The 6,300-nt window shown below is 36.3% G+C and overlaps 1 long non-coding RNA gene across 2 annotated transcripts in view; it reads right to left on the minus strand.

Moving 5' to 3' along the window:
* Positions 1-218: 218 nt before the first annotated feature.
* LOC141436274 (uncharacterized) overlaps positions 219-6,300 on the minus strand; it is a 7,317-nt gene continuing 1,235 nt past the window's right edge. The window contains exons 2-3 of one of the 2 annotated variants that reach the window (XR_012452288.1): positions 4,045-4,103; positions 219-1,294 (exon numbers count right to left, since the gene is read on the minus strand). This is a non-coding gene — a long non-coding RNA (uncharacterized lncRNA). Of the gene's footprint in view, positions 1,295-4,044; positions 4,228-6,300 lie in introns of those variants that run through there. The other variant, XR_012452287.1, reaches the window with a different exon arrangement.

Below are 6,300 nucleotides of genomic sequence, written 5' to 3' on the forward strand. Positions count from 1 at the left end.
GTACAGTCACCACCATAAGCGTGGAAGCTGTCTAGGTGCTGAAGAATATCTGAACATGATTATATTTTTATTGTGCATTACGTAAATGCGTGTTCCGATAATTTTTAAATGTTTAGACAGCTCCGCTATGTGTTGTGGCGTCAGTACGAATATATCACGAAATAGAAGTATGCAAATCACGTAAACGATATCTTGAGCATGAAAGAATAAAACAAAGATAATTATAACATTTTTAATAATAGGGAGACTATTTTACAAGGTCCTAAAATTACCCTTACCTACTCACCCATAAAGTAGAGGCAGCATCCAAAATAGATCTTGTATACTTAGCGTAGTTCTTAGCAGCAGTAAAAAAAAACAAAGTAGTTGAGATGGCTGTTCTACTTTTGTCATTGATAATTCCTATATCATATAACTTAGATTGAGAAGTGAGTGAGAAAAACTGCAATCCCCTAAAGAAATTAAGTCTTAGAAAAATAATGTCTATTGTCTGCTGCAGTGTGGATGTCGTCGCTCGATCGTGGGATTTACAGCTAATAATTAATTAACTTAATTTTTGACTATCTTTTACACAGTAAGAGTTAGGATTCTAGTGTCTTGGAGAAATTAACTTCGTTTGACTATAGTGCCCCCTCAAAGTTAACAATCAAAAATAACACGGTGTATAATATCTTTATAGTGCAGACATTTACAGCTTATAGTTTTACCAAGTGTCTAGGTATGCTTCATCGTAATCAGTCGTAAGTCTATTCATGGTAAAAGTTGTATCTTTATTTTATAACAATAGATTTCTTAAAAACAAAAAATAATTATATTCACGATTCGATACTACATGTTGTCTTTAGTGGTTATACTTATATTTTTGTGACAACCTATATATTCCTCAATTTAATCCGCAAGATCTTGTAAAATCAAAAAATATTGAAAGTCATAAATAATCAAATCATATAGGTAACGAACAATTGACACCTCACTGACGTCACGCCCAAACTGAAAGAGACGTATATATTATTTGACAATATGGTACTGTTTTCGATGATTGTCATTTTTTGAAATAAGAACGGTGGTTTAATCAATCTGTAAAGGTATTTAGTACTTATGTAGCAAGAGGTGTAAGTAACTGTTGAATCTTCGGCTCCTATCCATGAGACTACCGGGCCCAATTGCATAATAGGTAAAGTACAAGCTAAGAGTATTGGTGAATTTTAATACAAAATCGCTAATACTATTAGCTTTGTACTTTGTTATGTATTACGTACTTGTCTCAGAAAATAATTTGAAGTCCATTATGAATCTGAAAAGTTAAATATATTTAGTGAGCAAAAACAGTAAAAGGAAAGACAAACGAAGGAACAAAATAAAACTCATTTATAATTTAAGTTTATCTTTTTTCCATACATTTAGGAGATAATTCTTAATAAACCGGCCAAGAAAAAAAGTCATTTGATCAAAAACCTAAACCTGCTCCGCCAAAATAATATCTTCACTGCTGCGGATCGAGCGAGTGAAGCGAGCGAGATCGATGTAGGTGGAGCGGATGCGACTCTGTTGGGTCAGGTTGAAGGGCAAGGTTGGCGAGTGAGGCGGCAGCCCGGCCTCGACCTTCGTTTGGAGTTTTTTTTTATTCAGACTTTTATCATAGAGAGAGAGAGAGAGAGAGAGAGAGAGAGAGAGATCATAGAGTTGACTTTGCGAGTTCGTTTCGTCACTGACGCGTAACAGAGGGATTTTGCTAAACAAGTGTAGTGAAATGAAACCGACCGACTGCGAGTTTGATTCGCGCACAAAGGGTTGCGCACCATCTATACAATATTCATTGGACATTAGCAAAAAAAAGGCAAAAAAAACACGTTTGTTTTATGGGAGCCCTCTTTAAATATTTATTTTATTCTGTTTTTAGTATTTGTTGTTATAGAGGCCGCATAATCTGTGAATATTTCAACTGTCTAACTCTCACGGTTCTTGAGATACAGCCTGGTGACAGCCGGACGGACAAACGACCAACGAAGTCTTAGTAATAGGGTTTTGGGTACCGAACCATAAAATCGAGTTGACCTTTTATCTTATTTTGTAATTTCACTAAACTGGTGGAGGTTTATAACTTATTAATAAGAGTAACGTTACCTACTGTATGACTGACTGACGGATAATGCACAGCTTACTCGACTGGAGATATAATTGACGGTCCCCTTCGTAATCCATAATATCGTTTGTCCTAAACTCAAATGCCATAACACTTTTGCCATAAACACTTTTGACATATCCTATTTTGCCTTAATGATTTTTTGTCCTAATAATCATAAGCCATAATATTACATGTCCTAATACTCTACATCCCTAATATGTTTTGTACTAATATAGTAAGACATAAAACTTACGAGTAATAATATTAAAATCCATAATATTAATTGTCATAACAGAGCACTTGTAGGTAAACAGCGACTTGCGAGCCAGAAAAGTATATTACGTTACAACTGAGTTCCCAACAGTGACGAATCGGTACCAGAAAAGTAAGTTAGGTTAGGTTAGAACTGCGACTCCTACAGAAACGAACCGCAGCCAGAAAATAGGTTAGGTTAGAACTGCGACCCCTACAAAAAAGAACAGCAGTCAGAAAAGTATTTTATTTAAAATTATTTATAAAGTGGCCTTTTTTTAGTGTATTATTATTTACTACTATTATATGCAATTTCCCGGGATAAAAACTATCCTATGGCCTTTTCTGGGACTCAAACTATCTATGTAGGTACCGAATTTTATCTAAATTGGTTCAGCGGTTTTGAAGTGATGGGGTAACAAACAAACAAACAGACTTACAAACTTTCGCATTTATTATATTAGTGGTAAGGGGGATGATTCAACGGTGTGTGAAGTTTCCAAACCAGTTTAGTACAAAAGTGATTATGTCAACCAATATTTGGACATGTGAGTATAAGGACATAATATGTTAATTAGTACTTACGAAATTAGTGCAAATAAGCATTAGGATATTCAATATTAGGAAAAAAAATATGGAATGACATTATGGCAAAATATCATTATGACATAAGTTGTTATGGATTCCAATATAGATCCAAAATTGTCATTCCACACCGCAGTGCTGGAGCCTGGAGTTTATATTTGGCAACAGAGAGCCAAATATAATAATATTAGGACTACGTAGTTTACAGCAGGTGGTGCATCAACAGTAGTTCAGATTATTTAAGCTCAACAAAATTACATCTACACACACACACACACACCTTAAACTTTGACTTCATAAGAATTTTATTTACCCAATAAGTGACCCTCACGCTAATAAGACAAATGTAATGACGTCACTTGTCACAATTGGTTAAACCGTTGAGTAGTTACGAGCGAACATAGGAACATACGTACATACTTAAATATATACACACAGGTCCAAAACATAACCTTCGCTTCAGTTAGGGTAAAAAGGTACGTGGTAACAGAGTAGTTCGACCTACTAATATGGCCATTCAAGAAGGATCATGGTTTCGAATCCAGTCTCGCATCTCTAATTTTTTTTTTTATATTCAATTGCTGTTCCCAATCTTCACTAATTCTCCGTTGTAACTGTTGTAGATAGTAAGTAACGTCTGTTGTGCAGACTTGTTTATATAGTTATATTTTTTCTTTATGTATTGCCTAGTTAGTTACTCGAAATAAACACTGTTGTCAATGAACATCTTTTTGCTAACTCATATCTTACAAATCAGTTATTTAATTCTCTTCCAGCACTTTCCACCAAATATTACAACAGAAACTATCAGCCCAAAAAATCTCATTCTTATGAAGAGTTAGTACCAAGCGCTATATAGCCACGTTACGGAATCGTAACGAGGGTGAATAGAGCGGGCGACCAGCGACCGGACTGCGTGGCGCTTGGTTGGAGGCATTGGTTAGCGGTCGTGTAATTGACGCTTGGCTGTGCGTGCGTCGATTCGTGCGCTAGTATGAAGTCGATCTACTGCATATTACTTGTATTGTGATGATAATGTGAAATTACTTATTTGTGACAAAAAGAAGCAAAGCAGGTCTTACCTTCTAAGTGATCCACTGGAGTCCAATTAGATGATTTTTAGTAAAAATTAGTCTAATTCCTGAAATTAGTTTTTTAAATTAGAAATGACTACTAAGTAGGTTTACATACACTAGTTATCTCTATCTGAACTCAAATTATACACTTTGTCACAATCACAATCACGTTGAAGAGTCCCTGTGAATTCGTGTCATTTTACATGTCAAATAGCGTCCCTTTTCTTTGAAATCAATCAAGCAGCGTTGTTGTGATACATATAGGTACCTACGCAAAACATAGACATAACACTGCTAAAAATTTCTTTCGGCTTTGTTGTTATGCAGGTATAAAACGCTCTTATCAAATAACTAGCTGTTACCCGTGACTCATCATCATCATCATCATCGTCATCATAAACATCACATGCAGATGTAATGCAATGCACATGCAATGCAGTAATGATAGTACCTATTCTGATACACATGACCCAAGGTAATTTTACTTCCCCATGGTGCAAATGGTTCAACATAGCAATTGTTCATATGCCCTTTGGACAATAGCCCTTCAGTTGTACCACGGGTTACAGCAATTAGTTGCAGAAAAAAAAGTAGTCTGAGAATTGAACCATCCTGGGTAAGTTTAGGTTCCCGTGGTGCAACCAGATAGCAGTTTGACCACGGGTCGGGAGGGATTTTTCCCTTTGTGCAGGACGGTAACTATAGCCACGCAGCGATTTTCCCTCGCTCGTGCCTAAAATATCACATTTTTCAAATACTACATTACTTATATTATACTTCGCGAGTTCGCATATTGTTGTATTTTCGTTGTTATTTTTGTGCGTTTAGAGAATAAATATTTATTTCTATTTTATATTTCTATTTCTTATTACATTATTCATTAAAATTCCCACTATACCAGATGTCCAAAATAAGATATTCCACAAAAAAAACACTTTCTTGTGTAATCTTCGATTTTGTAATGTGGCGCATGGTATTTTAGGCACGAGCGCCCTCTTTCTGGTATAGCTTGGATTATTCGAAACAGATGCAAGGTCGTGCTCCTACTACAGTCTCTACTGGCGTAGGAGGCACGAACACAATATTAACTAATTCTCCTATTAGTAGGAGCATGAATACCTGTATGTACTGATTTTCCTACTGAAAACCCATGTATGGAATAGTATCATTTAGTCTAAAAAAACTAAAACACAGGTGGTCTAAGAAGCAATAGGTCATGCAGCCTATCAGTATAACGCAAAGTATTCTGAAATGTAAAATTTAGCAATATGCGGAATAAAATTATGAACAGATAAGATGGACCTGAAATAGGATTTATATTCTCAGAGTATGTAACCAATGTGGTTGATCAATGAAATGACATTGGTCTAAAGAAATTGTATAACTTAGTACACTGTCATTATAAGATATTGACAATTTAGAAAGTGGTTCATTGTTCGAATTGGTCTCTGGTCACAGTGAGAAGTGGTCAATTTAGTGAGAAGACGTTATGAAATCTATCATCATCATCATGATCATCTCAGCAGTAGGACGTTTCACTGTTGGACAGAGGGCTCCAACCATAACCTCCAGTTGCTTCGGTTGGCAGCGGCCCCCACGTGGACCCACGGCTTTAACCAAATCATCCGTCCATCTCGTTGGTGGACGTCCTACGCTGCGCTGCCGATCGCGTCTCCACTCGAGTACAATACAATACATACAATAACTCTTTATTGCACACCAAAAAAACAGTAAACATACAAGAACACAAGTATATAACATAGAGATTTTCTAAGGTAAGCAATAGGCGGCCTTTCGCTTCAGAGCGATCTCTTCCAGGCAACCTTTACAAGGAACAGAAATAAGGAATACATTTTAGCAGTACGAGTACTTTTCGGCCCCACGGCAATCCTATACTTTGCGGAGGTTCACAATATCAATGAACTGAATCAATTGCTTTGTGCTCACCCGTGACTTTATAATAGCTACGTTTATGCATGAAATGTGTGTTCATGCAGTTCTCTCCACCTGCACACTGTCGGAATACGCACAAATCATCAAACACATCTATCACCACCACACACTACACTGACGCGTTTCGAACTCGACCAGATCTATCTTTAGAGCAACACAAACGTTCACCATACTACCAGATGTTAGAAATAGTAAAAGATATAAAGATATTATTTATAAGGTCGTGGGTGAGCAAAGTAAATATTTCAGTTCAACCTATAGGTACAAATATTATATATGTAGTACTTACTGTACAGTCACCACCATAAG

Source organism: Choristoneura fumiferana, chromosome 16 (assembly GCF_025370935.1).
Source record: "Choristoneura fumiferana chromosome 16, NRCan_CFum_1, whole genome shotgun sequence".
NCBI classification, from domain to species: Eukaryota; Metazoa; Arthropoda; class Insecta; order Lepidoptera; family Tortricidae; genus Choristoneura; species Choristoneura fumiferana.